Genomic DNA, 26,382 nt, shown 5'->3' with positions numbered 1-26,382 from the left:
TCTCATTCTTCTCTTCTAGCTGCGCACAAAATCCCTTGAGGCCCTCACGAACTACAAACATACCAAAAAATAGTAGGAGCTTTACCAATGCAAAGGAATCACTGTATTGCTAGGTGGTTTTCAGAAAAAGGAAAAACAAGAAAACAAACAAACCCAAAACCCAACAGGCTTCTTGTACTGATGAATAATATTAGAGTAACCACAGTGGACGTGGTCCAGCATCAAGGCTTCCCACAGTCAGAGAGTAACAACAGGTTTTACAGAATAGCTAACACATGGTCCTTCACTAAACACCTCGTGATCACACTACTAGAGCTGTGTACTTACAGCACAAAAGACTAAATGGCAGAAAACCTATGGCATGTCAAAGGAAGAGAGTAAGACCAAGGTTACTAGCAATGTCACATGTGCTCACACAGCAACTGTCAATGTGAAAATGTACACCTATCTGAAAGATACAGCTACATGAGGGGCAACTTGGAAAAAGAGAAAGAAAAGGATATGGAAATAGCAATGCCTCTAGTTGTAAATTTAGCTTGGAATAAAGGAATGAAACACACCAACTAGGCACTCAAGAAGATTTTCATAACCACTAAAAGAACCCAGAATTGCTGCCCAGCATTGGGTGGAGATGTTGTGTTAGAGCTAGCTACCATCCTCCTTCTCCCTTTGCTTTTTGAGATCCAAGAGTTTGATAACCAGCCAGCAGCAACAGATTATCTTCATTCCTGAAGCAAAAATGCCAGCAGTGACCAGCCCTACCACCATCCCTCGTGCTTTACAACACCAGAAAGCAGCCATCACTTCTTGGAAGTAGCTAAGCAGGACTTGCGAAGGCCAGTGATAGTCTTCACCAAATCAAGAAAAGCAAGGGCTGTCTATGATGAGTAGCTACTTCGTTGAGATACAGCTCACCAAGTCAAGTGGTGGGATCTATTCCAGTCACACAGTCAAATTAGAACTTAAAGGTAAGAGCTAAAAGGTAAGGTTACAAATGCATCACACTGAGATTTGGTGGTGAAGATTTTTGCATCCCACAAACTGTACCCAACACTTCTGTCCAACACTTACCCAAACAGGAACTTTGATGTTACTTGATGGTAGGCTAAAGGCCACAAGGCATGGTTAATTCCTCTCGATGCATATTTATACACCTATACATACCTATAAGGTATATATACAATGAATTCATATTTCCTATGTATCTTCTTTTGTCTTACCTTCCAACCCCGAATAAACCCACCCTGGCCTGCAGGTTTCAGCCAATCTGCAAAACGAAGTCTTCATGTGAGAAAGGGGTAAAGAGAAGAGCATGAAGTGAATGTGGGAAAAAAAAGTCCTTGCTGCTGCTGAAAGCCAAGGGAGGTGCTGAAACCATAGAACAAACGAGTATGATCAGTGAATTTGTGATCAAGTTTATAAAAAAACTTTACTAAGGACACCTGTAATATCCAGCAACCTCATCATAAAATCTAGCCTGGAAGAGGAGGTTGCTCCTCCCATAAAAATCTAGCAAGCACAAATTGAAGTAACATATGTTCTCTGTTAATACAGAAGTTACCCCACATCCAAGCTCATACTTTACAGTTACAAGTAATCATTCTCCCTCCTTTCCCACTCACCTGTCTCACTCACTGTACAGGGCAAATCCTGCTCGCTGTGTAGTGATCTGCGCTATACTGTTGTTTTACTGTTTTCATACATTTTCAAACTATTCATGCAAGACAGCACTGTACTTAACCCCTGAGCACTGATTAATCTGTACTGCCCTTTTTGAGACGCTCTAACATTTAAGTATACCTTAACGAAGATCTGTGTTTGCAAAAACACAGTTACAACTAATGTAAACCCTTGCTGAACACACAGAGGATTTCTGAAAGTTTGCTACCAAAGGCTCACACCGGGATCTCAAGCTGAAATACGTTAATTTAGCAGTAACTCTTGAAAAGTTTAATTACCTAGAAACACCAATTAAAGTCTAATCATAAATCTAAAGTCTAAAATCAGAAAGCACCTCTGTTTCAGAGGCAGAACACAATGCAGTTCCCCATTCCCGTAATCCACTGCCCTAACGAGCCCTAACCTTCCCCTGCTCGCAGTCTTCTGCAATAGCTATAAGCCCCACAGCTTTGACAGTACCTGAAATTGAAGCATCTGCTCGAAAATTGTGCCATTCAGGACCCTCAAAACATTTACACCAACAGGACTAAATTACGCTCTAAGTGCCAATTTTAGCACACCTGACTTACCACTTTTAATTATATTCTTTCTGGTCATGAAGCAATGCAGTTCCCTACAGTCTTTGTAGGAAAAAATACATGCTTTGGTATGACACATCTGCACCTACGCGGTTCATGAACCTCTGCAGGAGTCTTTGCCACTGCAGGTATCAGCAGCAGGCATTGGCCACCAGGCAGGCAGCTCAGCAACGAGGGGGCACCAGTTATATATGTGTTATATATACATATATATGTTATATATATATATATATATATAAAGAATGGAAATACGGTACGATTGGAAACATAAAAAGACAAAACATTTCTGGCCTGCTCCCAAATAATAGTGATAGTCCATAGTGATCTCCTGGTGTCCAAGGCTCTCCTTGCACCAGAAAGGAGAATCTGTTCAAACTGAAGGAGAAAATGCATTATTTTCCCCGTACTTCCAGATGTCTGTGGGACGTTCAGCTCAGCACTGGGAAAGAGCAGACACTACACAAATCAGCCCAACAGCGGAGGCAGGGGGAGAACTGTATCCAGACTCGTTTACCTGCCATACGTGCACTGCCTTACTTTGTAGGACACAGTGTCCTCCCTGCTTGAAGAAAAGTGCATGTCTTCTCTAAAAGACCAGCTGAGAACAAGTCACGGACAGCCAGCAAAAAGCAAGTCCCATGTAAAGTTACGAAAGGACTGAAAAACAAGACGGGACTTGTCTTGTCTTACTAATCTGCGGGGAGGCGCTGGGAGGGCGCCAAGTTAGTTAATCCAAACACACAAACAAGTTAATGATGACCCGAGGGAGCAACACTGGATTTACACACCGAAGGAAACACCGTGTAGGAAAATGTTAAGAAACAGCCTGTATGTCAGAGCTCAACGCTAGTATTTCAAAAGCAGTTTAATTCGACCTTCTGACACACACCAAGAAGCCGAACCTCCCATGGAGAATCCCACTGCATCCATTTGTATCACGGGATGGGAATTCGCAACAGAAACTTCAGACTAAGCAGCACCCAAATTACCAAGTGCTTCTGGAACACCCTATCATGCACCCCCTGAGGACCGGGTCAAATTGTGACCTGGTCTGAGTTTCCATCCACCAAACCTAGAATCTTGTCTCCTGAACTTGCTGCATTTTTCATATCAATTGCTATACAAGCGAAATTGTTACACAAACTGAAAAAAAAAAATCAAGTATAAAAATGTTCACGTAACAAAATTTCCGTATCTAAATACCAGAAAGCAGAAACCTGAATTCTCCAAGGAGGAAAAAATACTTGTTGACTCCTGGCTTTAAAGACGCATATGAAAAAAATTTTGCTTCCCAGTCAATTACTAATGTAGTAAAAAAAATCATCAGCCTCTCTGAGAAGATGGAAATTTTTCACCTTCTGAAAATGTTTTTCAAACTTAAATGACAAAAAAGGATTACTTCTAGTTTCACAAGTAGAGACATCAGCTTACAACCTAAAGACGGGCTCAGACTACCTTCATAAGCATGGGATAAAGAACTCTATGAATCCACTGACAAACATTTCCTAAAATAGTTGTATCATGTATCGTAGCTTTCCTAAGCTCTCTGTTGAAAGTCGTTCTCTAAAATCACTGTTAAAAGGACAAATCTCTTGCCACTGTGTCCTAGTAATCAAAAAATATCTGACATGAACAGAATCGCTCTAAGCCTTTTTGCTGCTTCCTTCAACCACATTCACATCCTCCACTGCATTTTTTTTATTTCGTTTTTAGGACAGAGTAGTATGCAAGCAGAACTGAATCCCATATTCATGGCTGATTTGTTATGAATCAAACATCTTCCCATGAAGCCACCCCTCCTGCAGAAGCAGGAAGTTTAGGATTTTTTTTTTAATTTTATTTTTGCAGCTGGATTCAACAGCACAGGGAGGAAAGGCTACTGAATAAAAACTGGATTTTCTGTCAACACGTTTTTATTTTAGGACAAGCTCAAGTACCCTCAAAAACAGAAATAAATTTGAACAACCACCCTTTAAAATAGATCCCAATATTAATTATTTACAAGGTGTCTCTACTCTCCTTCCTTCCTTCCTTATACTGAGCATTAAAAGCACCATCTTCAATACATAGGAACATCCCAGTACTTTGGAGACTAAAATTTTGTTTAGTATCCCTAAAAGCAGCTGTCCCAATCTTCTATATTTCATGTAATTCAAGTAACTACACAAAAAGCTTTAATTTAACAGTTGAGAGAAGCACAGCAAAACACCATGCTGCTCAGATGGGAAGAGGGTGCATCTTACCCAGTTAGCACACCAAACATCTCCACACTTTCTAACCATTTTCATCTCCGTAGCTTTTTGTACAGTATTTTGTTGTGTAGAGACTCAGCCATCACTAGGGACAAGCTCATTTGTCTCTAATCAGCGGCGGTATAATCGTACTGTAGAAGTGAAAATTTCTCCTAACAAGCAGTATTTAAAATACTATGCTAGTGAGTGTAAAATACCTACACTGCCTGTTCAGGCAGCACTCATTAGCCACCATCTAGTCTGAAATGCAGCTAATGAAACAACAATTACTAGTCCTTCCTCTGAACCTGCCAGTCCAAATTCTCAACGCTGGGTGTGTACGGCAGGAAGGCTGATCAAAACCTTTTAACCAGCTTGCGTGCTGCTGGGCCACCTCTTCTGTCCCTGGGAAAAACTGGAACCCAGAGATAAAAACCACATCTGCTCCTTGTCAGCTGTGAATGTGCTTGCTTTCAGTCCTCCTTATAATACTCTGATGTGATGATTTTATGGAAAAACAGAGATGAAGAGAAGTAAAATACCGGGGAAGTATCTGACTTCTAGTTCAGCACAAAATTACAGATATTCAGAACTTATTTCAGGCTTCTATCAAACCGGAATGTTATTTCCAATGCCATCACTACACTGTTTCTGTTTAATTGTTTTCTGATCCACCTCTGAATAACATGCACACAACCTGGAAGTCAGCTCTGTGTTCTCGATTCAAAATGAAGACATAGTTAATCTAAAAGTTTCTGATGACCCAGCACACTAACCTACACTCTTCCATTGCTAGCGAAGGCCTGACACTACCTTTTTGCTCTTCAGCCAACCTCTTATAAGGAGATAAAAGCAATAACTAAGAAAAATACCAACCCTTCAATACTTCGACTAAAGGGGAATCCCATTGATTGTATTCTGCACTATGTGGCCACGACAGAGTATCTAACACATGTTGAAGACAATGCAGGTTAAAACTATTTCTTGCGCCAGCAACCAGCAGTATGGCACCTGAGTCTGACTCTGGGCTAACACAAATAATACCTCCAGATTTGTAGAGCTCCTCATTGAGGCCATTTTTAGCCTCGTTTGCTCGCAACACCTTGTGAAAATATAAGTTCTAAAACTTAAGCCACGTGTAAAGCACTCCTTCTTGCATTTTGTTCGGTACCCCACATTCTCAGATATAGTGAATAAATAATTTACTATTAATTTCCTTCCATTATTTATAATTATCCTTCATGTCTTCCTTCAAACACCTTTTCCGAACCAAAATTAGTTGGTTCTTTTTTTTTTTTTTTTTTAATGGAGAAGCCACTTCCTATTTCTGATGTAGCCTGTTACCTCTCTTTTCATTTACACTGGCTAAATACCCCAGGACACTTAGAATTGTCAGTCCGGGAGGAGATGCAAATGTTAGAGTATTGACAAAATTTTGGTGGTAATGCTGTTTTGCCCACGATTTTAGAAACAGGCTATGGATTTTTCCATTCCTATCTGCCTGTACAAAAGCTCAGGAACTGCCCAGCATTTTCACAAGTGAGCAGGAGTCAGGGCCCAGCCCCTGCCCCTACGCAGTAACTAGGTCACACAACTCAGCACCCATCACTTCTCGTGACGTGCACTGGGTGATGGAATAGGGACACAAGCTCCACTTCTGATTCCAAGATGCTGTGCCTCTTCGGCCTTTCCTCACTGGGGAAAAAGAAAGAGCCCACAGCCTCACCACCCTACTCCAATTTGTCTTCCTTGTCCCTAATTTCTTTTAGAACAAAAACAAAACCCACAACTATTTCTTGTCACTGAAACAGCAAAAGGGGGCTTTTATTTACAGTGCAATTCAAAAATATGTTTTGACAGTAGTAAATAAGTTAAATGAAAACAGCATTTGTATAGCCAAATACATATGAGCATACAGAAAATTCTTCTATGTTTATCCCAGATAAAAGTGAACCAAACCCATTTACAGCAGGATGAGAGATGGCATAATGGTACCACATGCAATAACTCCTAACTGCATATGAAAATAATCACAATCAGAAGAACTCTTACGCGAATATCAGCATGCAGGCTGTCACAGTCGTCAGCTGTGAAATAAACATATAAAATAATAGCTCGACATTATGTTTAAACATAGATGTACAAGTCGTTTTCCCTGCCTTGTCTGGTGAACATGGCAAACAAAATGTGAAATTGGCATCTACAGCTTGTGAAGACTCTAGAATACAACAACCAAGATCATTTGTAACAACAAACTGTCTTTCCAGAGTATTTTTTATTCATGTTATAATAAGAAAATCATTAACTATTAAGTTTTGACCAACATAACATCTTTTTAACCAACTCACAACCACAGATCTGCCTTTTCATCCTTTCTGTAAGATGCTTCTGCCTGAGAACATTTTCCCCTTTTAGAAAACAAGATGTTAACAAGTTCATGCATTAAACCACAGCTCTCCACCACATAATAAAGTCCCCGAAATTCAACACTGCCTTAAGCTAGTCATTACAAGTTACTGCTACAATCACTTCTTAATTGATTGAGAAATAAATGCAATATCAATGAAGGTGACAAGAAACATTTAAGACAGTAAATATCTAATGGGAAAAGGGAAAAACAAGAAAGGACTCAGTGCTCATTAAAGTGAAAAATGCCTTATGCAATTACTTAATAGGAAGCTGAATACATCTATTCACTGGATCTTAGCAAATTAAGTTTGCCTTCTTTTCTCTGAATTCCATTAATACACAGACATCATGATGCAAAACAAGCCTGCCCATGCACTTGTACTGTTGTTTTGAACTGGAATGTCTCAGCATAGCAAACATACTTATCTTTTTTCCATCTGTCCTACACATTTACTCATGTTAAACGTGTGACCAACTCCTATATGAATTAATAGAAGTTTAGGTGCACTAAAAAGAATCAAAAACCAGCTAGTTACTTAAATTACTGTTAGAAAACAAATTGGAAAATTCCTGTTTTAGGTTCATGCTTCATTTCTTGGACCTTACATGAACTTACTAGAAATTATATCTTGTTTTTTTCATACCTGATCAACTTAGTTGTCTATTTGAAAACAATAATTTAATTCAGATTTGGAGTTGTATTAAGGCAATTATGTTCTACGTATGAAAATATTCAGATTCTTAGTCACTTAGCAGCTGTAACTAATTTTGCAGCCTGTGACTTCAGATCCCTTAACTATGAAAGATTTAGGCTGGACACATTGCAGAGATATTGTACATTTGGTCAGCAGCTTTAAGACGTCTCCTTCAGAATTTTACTTGTGATTAAGCTCAAATTCCAAGCTATGTTCTGCCCACCTCCGAAAAGCTAGAAGAGTTAATTAGAACTACAAAATTAAAGTACACACCCTAAAAATTACAGTGTAACATTACTTGCAATCCAAAATACACGTGTACTCAGAAAGCAACCACCCAGCTATGCAAGGTGCTCTAAGGACTGCCGTACAAAACAGGTGCTTTGAAAAGATGCAGAGACCATCCCTCAGTACTGTACTGCAGAACACAAGTTAAGTCGGAGTCAAGCTAGCTGGACTTCAGCAAGAAAGAGGAATCCTGCAGAAGAGAAGAGTGAGAAGAACGACAAAATCAAAGCAACAGCCTATTGAAATCTCTGCAGCAGAATTACGTTGAAGAGAGAAGCATGACTAGATGCTGCATATTACAAGACAAATGCTGCAATAACAGACAAAAGAGATAATGCGATCCAAAGTGTTTTCAATGTTCAAATGCATAAGAATGAACACATCTCATAGCTATTATTATGTGATTTGAAATGAGTAGGATTTAAATACAGCCTTGACATGATGCTGAATTTGGAAAACATCTTCCTGTTTATGAGCTCAAGTGAGAGGCAGAATAATGGCATCATTCACAGCAAATTAAGGAAGGACGTAAGAGGAATTTTAGAAATGGTGACAAAATGGTGGCATGAATTGTGTTATTCAAGAAAGCAAGTAATGCGCTTTTTTAACAATCATAAGTTAAGAGTTTCCGATAGTTTATTTCACCCCCAATAGTAATAAATAATACTAATAAAACATTTTCCAATGCAATTTGACAGTAACACTTTTTTTTTTTTTTAGAAAATCTGGTAATATATGTTCAGACATTGCAGACAATGAAAAATTTGCTTTAAGTTTTTGTAACAGGCATACTCAGTTTTAACTACTGACTACATGTCAGGAGAATTCATTTGAAGCACGATGGCAATGCAGCGAAACCAACTGAACAAAGTTCACAATCTGCGTCCAGAAGGTATGCAAAGTAGTTCGAGTGCTAGTGATGATCTAGGAAAATGAGGCAGAAATCAATCATTCTTTCTAAATTAAACAGATTTTTGTGCATGAAATTAAATAAAGCAGTATTATTATCCTTTTGTTGAGTTCAATGAAAAGCTAAAAATATGGCCAAAATATGACTTTTTTTTTTTACTTCCTTCCTTCAGATCAAACTAGAATCCATTATCTTCTTTTTTCTGTATCCCAACAGATCAACTAATCCAATACATCTATTTCACACGTCTCTAGTGAGTGAACAACTGAAAAAATAGGAAGAGAAAGCGCTTCCATTAGAAATCTTAAAACAGTATCTGTCTATCATGAGCCATTTCAATTTTCACAAAAAAAACTAGCACTGTGTTACTTTCAATTAATGATTTATTGGGGAGGATGCCTCTGGAGCTTCTAAGTTAGGACTGACATTTGAACAGGACACAACCAGGCACAAGTAAATCAAACTGAAGTAAGCCTAGTTTTCTATGGAGAGGAGAAAGGTATTTCTATTACAACAAGAAATTGCGTGAGAGGTTCCCTCTACCCCACTTATTCCAATGAAAGTAACACGCATTCACAAGAACTTCTAAAAACTATGTTCTTCAGCTAAAATTGCTAGTTCTATTAATTCCTTTCTGAGAATTTCAAGTGTTTGTATGATTATTAAAAGATGAAGGTACTGGAAATGCAATCAGCTCTGCACCATTGCATCAGTTCTGCCATTACAACTTCCTCTGTGATTTACTTAGGTGAACATCTCTCTTGCTAATGGCATTTCTTGGTGCAAGGTAGACACTGCCTAACTTCTTTATGATCCCTTTAGATCTTCTGGTCCTTAACAACCTGCTACTGTTCCTTTTCCATCCAAAGAGCTGCATACTGTTGATTTTGAGCAGCAGTGCGCTGGATTCCTCTTTCCAGTCATTTCCTTGCCTACATCCTAATAGGGGTATCATCATCTCCTTCACTCCACACTCCTTTCTTCCCATTAGAGACAGAAGAGTGCTTAGATCATTATGCTTCTTTATCTACGACCCTTCAGAACATTTTGGTTTCTTTTTAAAGATTTTCTTCAATCTTAAAGAGAAGACACTAGTTTAAAACTGTATTCCGAAAAGACAGGTAGGGCATTAGACAGAAAAACAGTCACGCACCTGTAACATCACCCTCCATTGCTCACAGTAGCAGCATTCACAGAGCAGACGTTCACTGGTTTAAGGAGTTTCAGCACTGTAGTTTCCAAAGCACTACTGAATTCCCCACTGCTCACTGGTTGAAGCAGCAAAAAAGCTTTGTTTTACTGTTCTACTGTATAGTGCCAGAACAAATTATTGTTGGCTACAGAATGCAAGCCTTAACCTAAGGTTCATACTTACAGTCGTTATTCTTCAGCTGTCAAACTGAAGAGGAATATCAATAAGCCACATAAATCTGTAAATGCTGATTAAAATGCAAAAGGAGAATCAGCCGGTGTACAGAGGAATTACAAGCTTCCAGAAAACGTACTCATCTCCCCATGGAAGAGTGATGTTCCAGTGTGCCTCAGGTTGTTACTTAAAAGTGTTTGGATTGAGTATCGGTAAACATCAGCTCCTGGAAGATTTCAGTAAAAAGGCATGTCCTAACACTAAAATATCACTTCCTGACTTCTAAGTAAAACTGAAGTAGAACAACTCCATTTGAAATATTTAATTATGCAGAAAATCTAAATCTCGTATCCAATTTTCTTTCACCAAAACCTCTTTATCCTCAACATTACAGTAACTTCATTTATTCTTAACATTAACAGGTGCTGTTTGAATCCAGTGCCAAAGAGAGGATAGGACACAAGCATAATATTACATTTGGAAACACGAGTGAAGTTTGGCAGAAGCTGATGTGTTGAGGTATCTAAGACACTGCACACGTGCTCCTTGCAATGCACTGTGCCAACTCTGAAAACCACACCACGTTAAGGTAAGATGTCTTACAGGTCAGATGTATGGACTGCACTTGCTCCATACTCCAGACAACACAGGGCACAAAAACAAACCCACAACGGCCCTCCACACGCATTTTCCTTCCACCTCACAGCCAAGCTCAAAAGGGTGCAATCATACGAGTGTTCAAAATAATTTTCATTAGTGCTTCTTCACTTACTTTATAGACTATCTTTCAAAGACAAAATGAATAACGCATCCTGTTGCAGCACACTAAATATACAGACCCTGGGAACCAGGTAAACTGAATATAAGCCACTTTCTCTTGGAGCTGCAGAATTTTTGGCACATACCAAACCCATACATTCTGCCGCTGAGTGTCCGTCCTCATGTTTTCACCTGATCCATACAAACCATTCAGGGCATGGCACACCACCTTTTTCCAGTAAGGAAGGACGATCCCATCACCTTTTGTGCACACTGTCACAGAAAGCCAAGGCACCTTTTCCTGATATGACAGTATGTGTTTCATAGCGTGCAGGAATTGTAGAGCTAAAGAAATTATTCATTCACTGAGACAACTATTGTCTCACACTGAGAACTCCAGATCTAACAGGCTTCAGCTAAGAAGCAATAGATAACATTTTCATGGTTTCATTGAGTAAAATTCTTAACTTCTTTTTCCAAGGTAAATAACCCATTAAGAGCCAAAGTTGGCTGAATTTCATTCTCGTGAAAACTTTGCCCAAATGAAACTCCCATTTCGCATACGGAGCAGGCAACGTGGAGATACACATATATGAAAACACACCCAGTAAGTTTGGTTTTGGAAGTCAATGCTTTGGAAGTTTAAGAGCCAATAAGTTTCCCAGCTAGGTTATCCCCTTCTAAGATCTCCCGTTTTTTGCAATCCTGCCTTCTTCATCTGAAGAGAGAAGGTATTTTTCACGCACGTGTTACATCACTCAGGAACTAAAAAAAACAATGTTTCTTAAAATTGGAAGTAGCTTCATAGTTGGGTCTTCCATTACAGCCTGCACATGCAGGTAGCAAAAGCATCTTCCTAACACAAGACTGCAGAAAGTGGTAAGGAATTTAGTTTCTAATTAATACGAGGCTTACATGAATGTCTAAGGTATAGCCTAGTTTCCTACTAACCAGCTTCACTGCCCCAGCACTCCACAGTATGGATGTCAAATTCTAGCCGAGCAATCAGTCCCATCAGCATATGGCCCTAACGTGCCTGCCTCCGTACTTCTGCAGCCAGGAGCCTAATCTTTATGAGCTGCAGTGTTGAACATTAGAAGGCTTAAGTTCTTTTTTAAACCTGGGATATAAAACCTTCCAGTGCATTATAAACAGTGCTAAGTGTTTGTTTTACTTTTTCCAACACATCAGCGCTTAGGATTCTAAGTGGAAGGAAAGTAGGTCAGGTTTTCCTACTGAAGCTTTTTCAAACTCTTTAATTTTTTGTAAATTCTACAAAATGCATCTGCCTTTTACATCCTTCATTAATATCTTAAGAATACAAACCTCTGAAGTGCACTTCAGTTTACCAAAAGCCTTAAGAGTAGCAAGCATCTATGAATATTAGAGAAATATTTAAGCATAAGTCCATTTTTTTTTGTTACTGTGTGCTAGGTCTGGCTTATCTTTGATCACAGATTTTTGCAGTAACTCATTAAAAATGCACAAGGAATTTGCCTGCACGGATCAGCCACAGAATAGTGATCTGAACATTTAACATCCTGCAGGGGAAAAAAGGTGGAACCCGTGCACTGGAGGGGTGCTTTGAACACTTTCGAAGGATCGTCGTCTGCATTTCTTAATGAGAGGACATTCACCGAGTCCCTGCTGATTACACAATAGTCTCAGAGTTTAAAACACAGATTTTTCTACCTTCACGTTTCCACTAGTGCACTACGCCAACAAGGAAGCTACTATTTGCTCCTTTTATCAGCAGTAGTACAAAGAGTAAGGCACACCCTGCTGAAGCAACTGGAAAAACCTGCTACGTGAGAGCAGACAAGCGAGCACCCATACCTTCACCTCGCTCCACGTTTCTACAGGGACTTGGCCTTAGCCTAGCTGGGGAAAGCTGAGCAGAAAAGCAAGGCCTGGGCATAAACACAGCAAGGTAATTCCAAAAGAAGAAGAAAAAAATAATTAAACTAAAAGGACAATCTTGGCACAAGACCTGGTTATCGCCAACTGATCTTGAACAAACTGAGGCTGAATATTGCAAGTAGGTTCCCCACGCTGAGCACACTTTAGCTCTGGAACAGGCTTCTAATTAAAGTCGTGGGGGAAAAGGCCCAGCTGGTTTTGAGGCAGAGCTCCATATGTCTATGGCTGTATGCTGAAGCTTACAAGAGCATGGAAATAAACTTGATGAATAGGGAGGTCCTTTCCTGTCCCACATTCCTAAGAGAACAATAACTGTCAACCAAACAGCATCGCTCTGATACAGCTCGAAGATACAACCATCTGTCAGGCAGTACCAAACAGTAATTAGACCAGAGAAAGCAAAAACATATCAATGTCATAGCAGGACAAACTTCGCCAAGAATAAACTTCACAGAGGATCTTTTCACAAATGTCTTAGACTCACAACCACGCTTCCCGTAATTTCGTAGCAGAAATTTATTTGCTCCCGGTGCAAACACGAGATGCACCCAGCACACCTCCTGTTCCCAGATCGGGAAGCGCTCAGCCTAGCTGGTCTCCACTCAGCTAGCAGCCCCGGCACCTGCACGCCCGGCATCCTGCACACACGCAGTGGATCGGCTGCCCCAGAACGGCGTTACGGCCAGCACACCCAGCAGTCCCTCCGCTCGCTGCAGTCACTTACCATTCAGCTCGGGCAGGATGATTCAGAACCAGCTGGCACCTGCTTTGCTACCGAAGGCTTCACACAGCCATTTCTGCACACATCACTAACCAGAAAACTGCCGCAACCACCGTGGTGTAGGACCTCCCTGGTAAGACAAGATCTGCTCACAGAAACCCCATATCCCTTCAGACCAAGCATTACAGGTTGAAGAGCAGATGGTCTTTCAGGCTCACCAACCTTTCCACTTGCTTGACATCTAAGATATACATAACAAAGTACGCAAGCTGGTCTAATACAGAATATTTGCCTCCACCTACGAGTCTTTCAGGCTAGGAGACCATTTCTTCCTACTGGGTCCAGGCCAGGGGTGGGGAGTGGGAGGAGGATCGGGTATCCTTGTTTATTATTGCAATGTACCTGAAATTGAAGACAAACAGCACAATACTTTTGGCTGATTGGCTCCACCTGTTCATGCACCAAGTCACTGAGCACATCACGCATCTACTGTTCCCCTTCTACGTGCCAATACCGAAATGCAACAACTGAGGGCGTAGCACGAGTGCTCATCAGGAATCGTCCACGTAAAGCAAACTGAAACAAAACTATTTGCTATTTCTTATAAAACACGAGCTTGGGATACTCAAGGAAATTATCTGGCAGTAGCCAAAAGAACAAACTAAAGGAAATATTTTTTCTATACAATATCTAGGTTAAGTTATAATAGCCATAGCCCAACTATTCAGGTAAGCACTTAAGACATCTTTAGAACGAGTCCTTCAGTGGCTGCTGAGCAGAACGGAGCAGACACAGCCTGTCAGAGCCCAAAGTTTTGACAACAGTCTTTGTCAGCAGGCAGGCTGCTACACCAAAACCCAGGCTGCTCTATAGCCATTATTGTTCTTTACTCCTAAACATCCTCTCCCGGTCATTTCTGAAGAAAGTATGACAGCTCTTACATTCTCATCAGGAGACCTTCCTTCATTAACACACCAGCTTCCTTTTTGCAGTTGATTTCCCCTCTCCCCACCCCCTTGCAAAACCGTTGTGGTCAAACACAGAAAAGTTTAGCAGAACAAGAATAAAACTCGCGTCTGAGCAGTAAAGTTGACATAAAATAAAACTGTATTTTTTCAGCTTTATTCTCCTGGTGAAGCACAGAGCAAGGTAGCTGCAGAAGAACGCTACAATCCATTCTTAGTTTGTATCACACCACCACATTTTCCTCTACTATTTCAGTACATCTGGTTATACTAGAATACCAACACTTTTTTAGACTTGTCATCAGAATAGCACACACTTACATTCACTGTAAGTGCCTGCAGATCTGATTTATAGTATATTCCAGACATATGACTGTATAATTCAGACAAGCTTAAAAAAAGTATGCTGAAAGAAGATACTACCAAGGACTTCCCACTGGCTCTGCTAAGCGTAAGAGGACATATTTTACTTGACCTACCCTACTAATCTCAGTAAATTGGACCTCAGCAACAGATGCAAAGCTCAAGTGACCACTTACAAATCCTTAATGCTGCTCCACCTCCAGCCTTTGATCAGTTTTCTTCTGAAAGTACCGAATGGACCTGTGCTCCTTAGCCTATGTAACAGGCTCCTCTTAGTCCAGGAGCTGACCTCTGGTACCAGAAGCAGGGTTACTGCTCCCGACTTCAGCTGCATTGCTCCCTATCACATACAGAAAGGCATACACTGGGATACAACAATAAATTCTAGATCTAAGTAGTTCAGAAACTGTTTTGGTTATTTTGCTATAGGACTTGATAACAAATTACAGAATTACTACAATATCATATACGTGCAGGCTGACATTCATATTTGACAGTCTGACCCAAAAGTAGCTAAAATGTATGATGAAATCTACATTCACAGCTTTCATTCCTCTGAATATTACAAAACTATAAGCACACAAATTGCTTGAAACGTAATTCACCTTTGCACAAACATAAGTTAAACTAGAATTGTTAGAAAGAGCATTTTGGATCACAAAAGGCCTTTACCCCATGGGTCCCTACCCATGTTTGTACTAAAAACATAAAAATTGAACTCTTCAGAAACACTGTAAGCATTGCAAAGCAAATAAAAGGAAAAATCATCTATACAAATCTAACTTCTAGCACTTGGAAAACATTTGGGCAGTTAGAATTACACTTATGTGAAAAGCACTATCTTACCCTCTTCTGCTTCTTCCAGACTTCACCCATGGAAAATCGACAGGATTCCCCATCAGGCATCCTTCCTACTACCCTATGCTGAACCCTGGCCAGGCTCCAGCAGCCTGAAGGATTTTGCTATGCCACTGCAGTGACAGCAAAAACCCGTGTCCAAAGTGGCAAGTTTGGTTTCTTGGTTTTGTGTGTGTGTGTTTAAGTATGTTATCTTGAAACAATACTTTCAGAAATACCATCTTTGAAACTTGAATGGGGTGATTCCTGTACACAAATTCTGGATCTCAAGCATGTTTTTACGCCAAGTGTCAGGCTGATAAAGTCACGTAAACTTGCAGTTTTAATAGCAAGTTTATTTTTCCCTTCTTCATTTATATTTAATACCAAGCTCCCAGACCTACATAGGTCATTCTGGCAGCTGGTACAATTGCATGCCAAGTCACAAGCTAAAGACTCCGACACCAAAATGTCAAACCAGCGACCCTCTGATGAGGGTTAAGCAATAGCGAAAGAAATCTGCCTTCCGGAACACGGCCTGGTTGAGCAACATGGAGACAAGGTCTCAGCATCACATCAGGAACTTCCTAAGGAGAAGCCCAAGCCAGCCTGCTCATACTGTTCTCTTTGGCGTTGTCTAACCAAAAAAAAAAGGAAACGCAGTACACTATGCCCCTTGACGAAACGGGTCACTGACTAGGAACCACTGACCTTGACAGTGGTACTGTGACATTAACTCATAACCAGAATTCAAACGCTAGAGCTGGAACCAGTTTCTTACTTGGAGACCAGAGTAGCTCATCCCTTGACTCCTCAAAAAGTGTTTTTTTTTTTTATTTAAAGTCTTTACCATCCCTCTTTTAGTTACAAGATTCATGTAGGATCCAATAGATTACATTAGCTTTCCCTTGAGCTTTACTTTTTCCAAGGATACTCTATTCTCTTCCAGCATTTTTTTCCTGAAATGTGCTGATTTTATCAAAAGAATGGTAAGCACCTAACTTATTTCCCCCCACCTTGGCCTAGGAAATGTTTCATTGCCCAAGGAGGTAGGAAAGACTCATCAGTGAGAGAGGAGTGCTGCAACAGTTATCTCAACTGCAAGGTCAAAAGTAGGAGTTGTAGACACACGCACGCGCACACACACAAACAAATCCATGCTCCTTACAGTAAGGGCTGTCTTGTGCTTGAGTACTTACGCTATAAAATAATTTTTATGTATAGCAAATGTGCATGCAAGAGGGAGTATATGCATAAAAACATCCAACATTCATGGAAAAAAATTAACTTCAAGTAAGAGGAAATGTGTAGCTCCCCATGTATGTGTAACTTCTAACTTAAGACACTTACTTCTAAATGTCTCTGCAACAATGCAACAATGCAAACACTAGATTTCAGATTACTTTTTCTATTACAGTTTCTATCCAGCAAAGATAACAATGTGGAAAAAAAAATGTAACATTTGGCAAAAAGTAACCAGACGTGAAGATTTCGTGCTGGCTGTGGCACATTCTCACTTCTCTGCCGGGGAAGCAAGGCTGCCAGCTGCCACCTATGCCCATACCAAGGCTCATCTCTTCAGCCTGCGTTCCAGTGCAGAGGTAACATCTCGGCATACTACTCAGGAATGAGCTCTGGAGAAGACCAGGCGCAGCCATTACTTACTAATTCAGAGCAGTGTATTACTACATTTAGTAGTCTACTATTACAGCCGTTACTACATTTTACGAGGTCTCTAAAAAGTGTTCTGAGAATTACGTAGAAATCTGTCTCTCTGACGGCAACAGAAAGATGAAGAGGAAGAGATCATTTCATTGGAAGATGCAAGCCAACAACAGGAGTGAGGCACTAACATTTGTTAAGGCAGAATGAGAAACAACCCCTGTGAGAAAGAGGGTAACATATGCTTTAAATCCATATAAGATAGAAGAGCATGTAGGTCACAAGGCCTGCGCTAACAGGGCACAAAAGGAAAGTTTAGCCCTTTGCTTATTGCACTCTCAATTCCACCTGAAGAGAAGGGAAATCAGCATTTGCATTTGACCAGCCAGGGGATCAGAAGCAGCTGGCTGCAAGGAAAGGGACAGAGACGTGTAGACACAAAGGTTGGACGTGGTGCTTCGGGATTTGTTTTAGTGGGTGACATTGGTAGTAGGGTGATGGCTGGACCAGATGATCCTGGAGGGCTTTTCCAACCTTAACGATTCTAGGACCTCCCCAGAGAGGTCACCTGCCTTGCAGCCTGGGAGCCAGGAGCATGGGAAGCGTGCCGAGCCCTCAGCACAGGGCACAGCAGCTCCCACCATGTCCAGTGCAGACACTGAGCACACTCCTCCTCTCATCCCAATGCTGAGGAACTGCACAAGCTGCAAACCAGCAGGCAAATATTTAGCCAGAAGCACCAAACTGGAAGACAACGTTTGCTTTTTGGACAACTGGGAGCAACTTCATTTACTGTTTTGATCTTCACAGGGTGGGCAAATGTGCTAATTGAGATTTCTTATGTAGCTGCTCTGACATACTAGAAACTTAATACAAACACACTGAGCAGCCACACAAGGTCCAATTACTTAAATGAACATTTTCCTATTCCTGGAGTATGGCATTAAACGCCTTAGCTTTAGCCTGCCGTTAGACTGTATCAATGGGCATGCAATGTTTTCAGGAGCCTAGAAATATTCCATTCATAAAATGAAGAGGTTTTCTCTCCTGAAGTACCACAGGCCCCATTTTCCATCCTGTGAATACATGCAGTGCACCTGCTGGCTCCACGTCACCCCCAAGGCTTTTAGCTGTGATGACAGCAGGCTGATTTTAACAAGCTGCAGTGTTTTGATATGTAATATACGTGCCTATTGAACTGATACATGTATTTTAAATATTAATGCTACATCCAAGCTAGATGAAAGCATTAGGGAATTTAGAATAAGCGATTAATTAAGGTGGGGCACTTAATTCCCTGAAGAAAGACAGCGGTATGCAAAATGGTGAGTTCACTACTCGCGTAAAGCACCCAGAATGTCTCCTGTTTTCTTTCAAATTTAATTGCCACCACCCGTAGGAAGCCAAAATCACTAGCCAGAACTCATTATATAGTGTGATAAAGCTCAAAGTCTGAGGAATAAAATGGAAATTCAACATTAATGAAGTGGCGTTTAATCATCTGTCATCATCGATTACGCTCGGCCACCTACACAACCAAGTTACAGAATTAAGCATAATGTTACAGATGCTGTCTGCCTCTATTCATAGAGCAGTAAAAAGAGTATTCAACAAAAAACTATCTTCCTACAGGATGTTTTAATTCTTAACAGTAACAAATAAATCCATTACTGCCTTTTATTTGCTGAACAGAAGGTAACCACTGGTAGAGTTCCTGGACTGAGACCACCTGTCTTTGTCTTAGACGTTGGTTATTATGGTTCCTGTGTATTTTTCCAGTTAGTTAACTCTGATACAATGTCTTTCTGTACTTAAAATACTTGAACTCTTCCTCCACAGCTACCCCAGCTACAGACTCTTCCTTTCCAACAAGCTTCTGCATGGGTTTAACACCCTTCCCTTCCCATCTTTTTTTCCCCTGTTGAAATGAAGGTACTTAACGGTCTGCATTTATCGTGGTGGGAAAGTTCAGTGAAAAGCCCTAATAAGAATGAATCTAAATGATCTTTATTAAGTAATAAACACATATTTATCATGAAATCAGGAATCCAAACAACTCATTGAATACAATACAGTGTTAGAAAACATTTAAAACATTTTTCATAGTTTCTAGGAAACAAAAGCTGTTTGCAGGTGGTGCAATGAAGTTTTCAACTCTTCTCCCCGTTGTCAGACTGCTCCTTTGGCCCCTGCTCCCTCCAGTAACTGCCTTGCTGACCCTTCCCTGGCCACACTTAGGGCAGAAGTCTCCAGGTCCAGTTGTCCAGGAAGACATCTTCCTCCACTGCTGCAGTCCTGAAGTCAGCTATTTCTGGTCACATTTTCTCTGTCGGTCTGGGTGCACACCACTGATCAGAAGTAGCTGTCTTGCAGCAGACACGAACAGAGAGAACTCCTGGCACTTGCTGGTTGTAGCCACAGCTACACAGATGATAGCACACGTCTTTCCTAAGCTCCTTCCAAAAATTGGTTTGCCTGATGACTGACCACTCGGCTGCTGCACGCTGCTTTTGGTCTCCTTTTGAAACATCACAATTTCTAGAAGCTAGACAGTTCAACTGAGAAGCAGCACACTCACCTCGCCTGACCTGCTGCAGGTCTCGCCGCCCAGCCGCATGACTCGCAGGGCCATCAGATGACGGCCAAACGCACCCCTCGGCCTGTACTCGAAGCATGCCATTCACAGTTTTAGCCCCTGAGGCTTGTTTGCCATTTTGATGCCCTCCCTCGGACTGGTGGCAGCAGCTGGAAGGTGGTCCATATCACAGTTCGTGTCATATTTCAAACACATAACAAGCTTTCAAAGCAGGGAGTCACACACTGCCACTCTATTGGAGCAGCGTAAGACTACTGGGCTGTAGCACTTGTAGGGTCTCTTTAGCACAAGAAAAAAATCTAGCATCTAATTCTGATGTTATTTAACAGATTGGGATCCTTGGATAAGAAACCTACAACAGCTCAGTGATGCAGGCTGGATGTTCCTTTCCCCATCAGAAAGAACCTGCTAGCACCGAGGTTGGCTTGCCCGAAGCTCCGGGTTACCTACACGTCCACCGGGAGCTATCGAACCAGATAAACTTGGATACTGTGCAGCAAAGGGCTCCTTTCAGAGCCTCCGTGATCTACAGATGGCAAGAGAGCAGCAGGGAGGGCAGGGCAGGGAGTGCCCAGACAAGGCAGCTCACAAAGGGCTGCTGTTCCCGCGGTGGGAGCAGCAGCAGCCGTGCCTTGGGCTGGTGGGAGGGCGAGTGGGGAGCGAGGGCACGAGGGGAGGAGCGAGGACTTGAGATCCGACACGCACACAACACAGATTTCATGTCCCTGATAGACTTTACCCTCTGTGCACCTTAGTAAGACAGCAAGCTGCTCGTTCAGAAGGTGGTTTTGGTGACTTCTCCAGCACTGCTAGTGTCAGGACGATGCAGCTTCAGCTTCCCCCTGTGCGCACACTTCGCTCACAGCGCCATCAGAGCACAGAAGTTAACTGTGCTCACAGCTTCCCAAACGGCCCAGATTACAATGAGATAATTAACTGCTCGCCAACAGCTACTTCACTGAAAACCTCTATCACTGTATCTGCTAGACCACGGAAAAACTTCATTACTGAATCTGTTAAGCCCCTGAGAAGAAACTTCAGGCTGTTGCTTTAGATCAGTTCTCTTTTGCGAGACTTAGAAACTGTGACAGAAAAGCAAGGCTTTCTATCAGCTGAACTAGCAACTTCTTAAAGAAATAATAAAAAAGAATAAACCTCTCCACCAGCCAGTTGAAGCTTCTGATTTGGCCACACGTAGTGTGTGAAATATTTATACTCTGCTCTTATTTATAATTAACAACGTCAGTTCCATTTCTTTAGATAGCATTAACGGCGCGCTGTCAATGAAACAGCACTTCTGGATTTCATATATGAAACAATATTGTTCCTTTTGGAACAGATTCATTTGCTAAAGGCAAGCTCAGTCCACCAAACAATACATTATGAGTGCAATAAAGATTTTCAATGCTCTTTATATAAATGGATATAGACATTTCCAAGCTCTAAGAAATAATTAGTAGCTCTGAAGCAGTTTTACTCTACTTTTGAACATGTTATATGATTTATAGTATAATTTATTTTGTAGTTAGTCATCATTAACAGTTGGCTGAATTAGCTTTGCTATTTTTTCAGAACTTATTCCATCATATACACTGAAACACCATAAGAAAATGTAATCATTCTTGACTTAAAGAGGCTGTCTTTATAAGACAATAAAGCAGCACACCGTTAGAATTAAGAATTCTTATCCCACATATTGGTACACCAGTGTTTCACGGCTTTATTTATTAATACTAAGAAGAATATAAAAGTATTCTTGGTCTCTCATCCTAATCCACACACTGTTAAGGACCAGAGAAAACAAATGACAGTCTAATCCAGTATCAGAAAACCATTGGCAGAAGAGTATTCATAAAATAATCCTACCTGTAAGGCCGTCTCTACTTCAACATGGACTTAAGATACACATTTTCCAGACTGTAGATTCTATGGAACCTGAAGAAAAAAGGAAAGGCTACTAGTATTATGACATTAGAGTTGGAAACATGAAGTATCTTCATGTTTTTATTCTAAATGTTAAGAGCATGTATTCCTAACAATCATTTCTCTACGAAGCCTTGCAAAAATAAGAAGAGTCAGAAGAGGCTTTTAGTTAGGGTGTAGGGTGGGGGGATGATGAGTTGCAAATTGTTCTGTATCCATGCCTACCCTAGGCAAATTCATCTTAAAGGAGTAATTAAAGAAAATTATTTCAAAATATGCATAGGTAAGTTTTGTCTACCTTATAAACATCCACAAGACTTCATGCGTACATAATCACATTTTACACGTGAACACCACAAGTCTGGGTACAAACTAGTACAGGTTAGCCTTCTCCTATTATTCTTCAAGTCCAAACTCAAAAACCCTTCAAGCACGCGTGACTTGATGCTTACAGTAAAGGTGCTCGTTTCTTTGCTTCGTGACAACTAATCGTTCTGCTTTGGAGAGTCAGCAATAACCTCAAAACCATCACTAGCCGTGCACGCTGACATTTAGCAAGTGTCTTTTTCAACGCTCCACCTGGCACCGTGCGCTGCCTGCTCCTCATGCAGACGCAGAAGACCTGATGTTCCCAGGCCTGATGTCCCTTCCTGGCAGTGGGCTGCAGGAGCAGCACCGGCGTAACAGAGCACGGAGGGTGCTTGGGGAACAGAACCACGGCAAACCCCTCTGCATGCATGGCAAGAGCTTAACAGTCAGAACAGCAGAAATCCTCAAGACAGGGCTGCTCTTTCAGCATTTGTATTTCACCATATCCTTCTCACGCTGCATATGACAACGATCACACCTCCCATTGTATAAATCTATGTGGCTTTACAGTATCGTTTGTAGGTACAGTTCATACATTTTTTCAGTGATTACCTTTAAATACTGATGTCATTCCAGATATAAACAATGAGTTAACTACAGGAGCTTCTCACTGCAGGTTTGTGATAGAATTATTGCACCACTGACCACACTGCACACAGTTAAAGATCTGTGAAAGCTCAAGGTTTTGTTCTTTAAAACTAGCAAAGAATTACCTGGCTGATAATTTTTTCTTCTATTAAAAAACTCTTTTTCTTTCTTTAAGATATAACATACTTCAAGGGGGCACTGTCCAAATTTTTTATTAAGGCTGAATTTTAACTTGACTTGTGATTTCACTCAAGTTACTCAAGAACAGCAATAGCAGGATCGTATTAGCCCTCACAGCGCTGAATTGAAAAGTGACGGAAATAAGACATAGGCCACAGTAACAAGATGCGATCCCAGGGGATTAAAGATACTGAAATCCTTTTACATTAGCTGCTCATCTTTTCTCCATAGCTAGCAACTGGGAGGTGAAGTCCATTAAAAACATGATTCATAATACAGATTGTTAAACCATTTTCAGGACAAAACCTGGGGTCCACAAAACTAGTCTGCTTAATGCTACTGCTCAAGAACACATGGAATTTGTTATCCTTCCAGAGAGGGGGGCAAATTCAAGTTATATTCCCTGCTAGCTAGGCATAATGAATATAGATATTTTTCAAAAACATCAAAGTAAAGTTCTGTGCATCTTCAGATGAGCTATTTTCAGCGTTCCCCTAAATGCAAGACTGCTAACTGAAGGAACGAGCATGTCAAAGCAACATTTATCACTGTCCTTGGAAACTCACTTGTCAAAGAACTTTCCTGAAGGCCTCATGGTAACCCTCAAAATGGTCCTGGAAAATACAAAAATGTGGAGCCAGAGCTGTTCTCAGACCTGCCATAACCACGTGGGACAGAGCAAGTGGTCTGAGCTGTCAAGGGATGTTAAGGACACTGCACTGCAAATGTTATTTGAAATGTACTAAGTAATGCTTGCTCCCTGCCTCTGTACTTCAGTACTAGTACAGGTCAAAGAAATATTACATAAGTAAGATATTGCTTGTGAGGTAAATACCCACGACCCACTGAAACCAGGTATAAATTAATTGTTATATATTTCTAAGATTAAAATTAGGGAAGGACAAATGAATACACTGTATCTTTTCCTTAATGAACCATGCACAGTAGCAACCAGGAAGAAAACCTTCCCGGAGATGGGGCAGGAAGAATATATACACCACGGGCTAGGATTAAGCTGTATTAGCACAACTATGCAGGAAGCTTTCAGGACTTCCACACGTAACTCACCTGGCTCTAGATGGTGAAACTCGCTTAATTCACTGCAACAGCTTTCAGGAGGAGGTACACTGGGAGACAGCTAACAGACACTTTGCTAGCAGCAAGACCAGATTTTTTCTACTTTTACTTATTACCATAGCAAGTTCTACAGTAATCCTTAATACGGAAGAACCAGTTATGGGGGAAAGATGCCACTGAACTACTTTTCTTAGATCCCTTCTGCTCCCTTCCATATGCCAGAGATAAATGAAAGGCTCCAGCATGCCCGGGTGCTTGCCACAGAAAAAGGAGAGATTCGGTACAGGAAAGCACAACCAAAGCTTCAGTTTTCCGTGAAAGGCAACGCTGCAACATCGTAAGAACAGATGGGTGTTCCAGCAGTTTCCAACAGCATCTTTGTGAGAATCACAGGACTCCCACCAGGCACGCAGGAAAGGGCTGGAAGCTGTCCCTCAGCAAGCTTAGTTGTGACTGTTTCCTATCATGAGCTGGGAAGTCCTGAAAATTTGAACAAAATTGCAAATAAGCATCTAATATAATAGCACATTATCCTGCCTTCTCTGCATCCGGTATTGACTTTCATCCTGTGCTGCTACAAGCTGACAGCTCCAACACCTGCCTAATATAAAAATTAATTCCAAGTTGAATGTTAGCACACAGAAGACAGTTCACTACACACACAAAAAGCCACTTTAGCTGAGGTCCGAGGCCCATCTCACGGTGTCCTGCCTCTAATGGGGACTGCTAATGGATGCCTAAGGAGGAGAACAAGCACAAACACACGGCAACGCTTCCTGAGCGCTCCCTGCCACTTGACAGCAACGTGCGGCTCTGGGACCTCCTCCGCCTCCTTTCCAGCGTACACATGCAGGTAGAAAGATGTTCACATTAAAGTCTGAGGCTATTCTGAGTCCGAGCTCATTTAAATCAACTTTTCACCATTTCGGTTACTGCTCTATTCTTTCCGTGGTGATGAATAGACAGGCACAGCAGAAACCCATGGGTCCCCTCCATTCATTCCCTAGCCCGAAGAGATTAAATCCTAAAACCCAAATTAACTGTTGCTTTCAGAACCTGCATGTAATCACCGTTCGGAGCACAAAAAGACTTGCTCAACCCAACGGTGACATTTAGCGAAATCCGCATGCCGGTCCTACGTGAGATTAGAGATTTAATCACCCGCATCCCCGAAAGTATTGTTTGTTCTCATTAAGCACATAACAAAGCTGTAAATTAAGTAAGACCTTCCCGTAAATACTGCCAAGAAGTAAACATCCCTGAAGGAGGATGATAATGGATCAGAGTAAAATGTTAATTACTATTTTTAAATGAATATATATGAAAGATGGGGTTAACAACGCATTATGAGCGGATCCCATTAAAACTGGGACCTGGAGCCGAGCAAACTCGAAATAAGAACTCCAGAACCGGCTCGGAAGAAATAAAGCGTGACAAACAGGCGAGGAAATTCCGTGCCGGAGACCTCGCGGGGGCTGAGGGGCGCTGCCGGGGTGCGCCCCCCGGCACAGCCCAGCACCCGGGGTACCCCCACCCCCCCCCCGGGGGCCATCTTGGAGCGGGGGGACAACACCGGCGCCCCCTCCCCTCTCCCCATATCTCCCCCCACACGGTGCTACGGCCCCCCCCCCAGGCCCCGGGGAGGCTCCGGGCTCCTACCTGCGGCCGGGCTGCCGGGTGGCGGCGGGCACGCCGCAGCCTCCCTCCCTCCCTGTGCCCGCAGAGCCGAGCCGAGCCGAGCCGCGCTCCCCTCAGCCCCAGCCCCGCCGCCGCCGCCGGGCCGGGTCGGGTCCCCGCCCCCCGGGGGTCGGGCTCGGCGGGAGCGCGCAGAGCCCAACAGCCGCTCGTCCCCGCGCCCGCAAGGCCAGGCTGAGAGAGGCTCGCGCGCTCTGATTGGATAAGGGCAGGGAGGGCGGCGCGGGGCGGAGCGCTGATTGGTCGAGGGGAAGACTTCGGCCCGCCTCCCGGGCGGTGAGTGACGGGCGGTGTGTGGGGCTGAGGCGGCCCCGAGCCCCCCCTCCCGGGGAAATGGCTGTGGTGTGTGGGGGCCGTGGGGAGGGCTCTGTACCCTCCCAGGGCACACTGTGCTCCCACCTCTACATAAATCACTGTGCGTTGGGCAGGGGTCTGCCTAGTGGGGTTATTCTTCGTGTAACAAGTCATGGCGAGGATTCTTCCAGCCCTTTACATGTGTAGGAAGCACCCAGGGGCGCACAGCTGCCTGAAGGACACGAGGACCAGCACTCGGTGTGCGGGATGGTCCCT

The 26,382-nt window shown here is 42.1% G+C and overlaps 1 protein-coding gene across 4 annotated transcripts in view; it reads right to left on the bottom strand.

The window, feature by feature from the left end:
- MPP7 (MAGUK p55 scaffold protein 7) overlaps window positions 1-25,929 on the bottom strand; it is a 152,421-nt gene extending 126,492 nt beyond the window's left edge. For 3 of the 4 annotated variants that reach the window (XM_048076529.2, XM_066991566.1, XM_048076531.2), the window contains exons 1-2: window positions 25,777-25,929; window positions 21,847-21,915 (exon numbers count right to left, since the gene is read on the bottom strand). The gene's annotated coding sequence lies outside the window, so the exon portion shown is untranslated. The remainder of the gene's footprint in view (window positions 1-21,846; window positions 21,916-25,776) is intronic. The other variant, XM_066991567.1, reaches the window with a different exon arrangement.
- Window positions 25,930-26,382: the final 453 nt, after the last annotated feature.

The sequence above is a fragment of the Anser cygnoides genome, chromosome 2, assembly GCF_040182565.1.
Source record: "Anser cygnoides isolate HZ-2024a breed goose chromosome 2, Taihu_goose_T2T_genome, whole genome shotgun sequence".
Taxonomy (NCBI): Eukaryota; Metazoa; Chordata; class Aves; order Anseriformes; family Anatidae; genus Anser; species Anser cygnoides.
The sequence above is the reverse complement of the archived record's forward strand: the minus strand, read 5'-3'. Positions and strand labels throughout refer to the sequence as shown.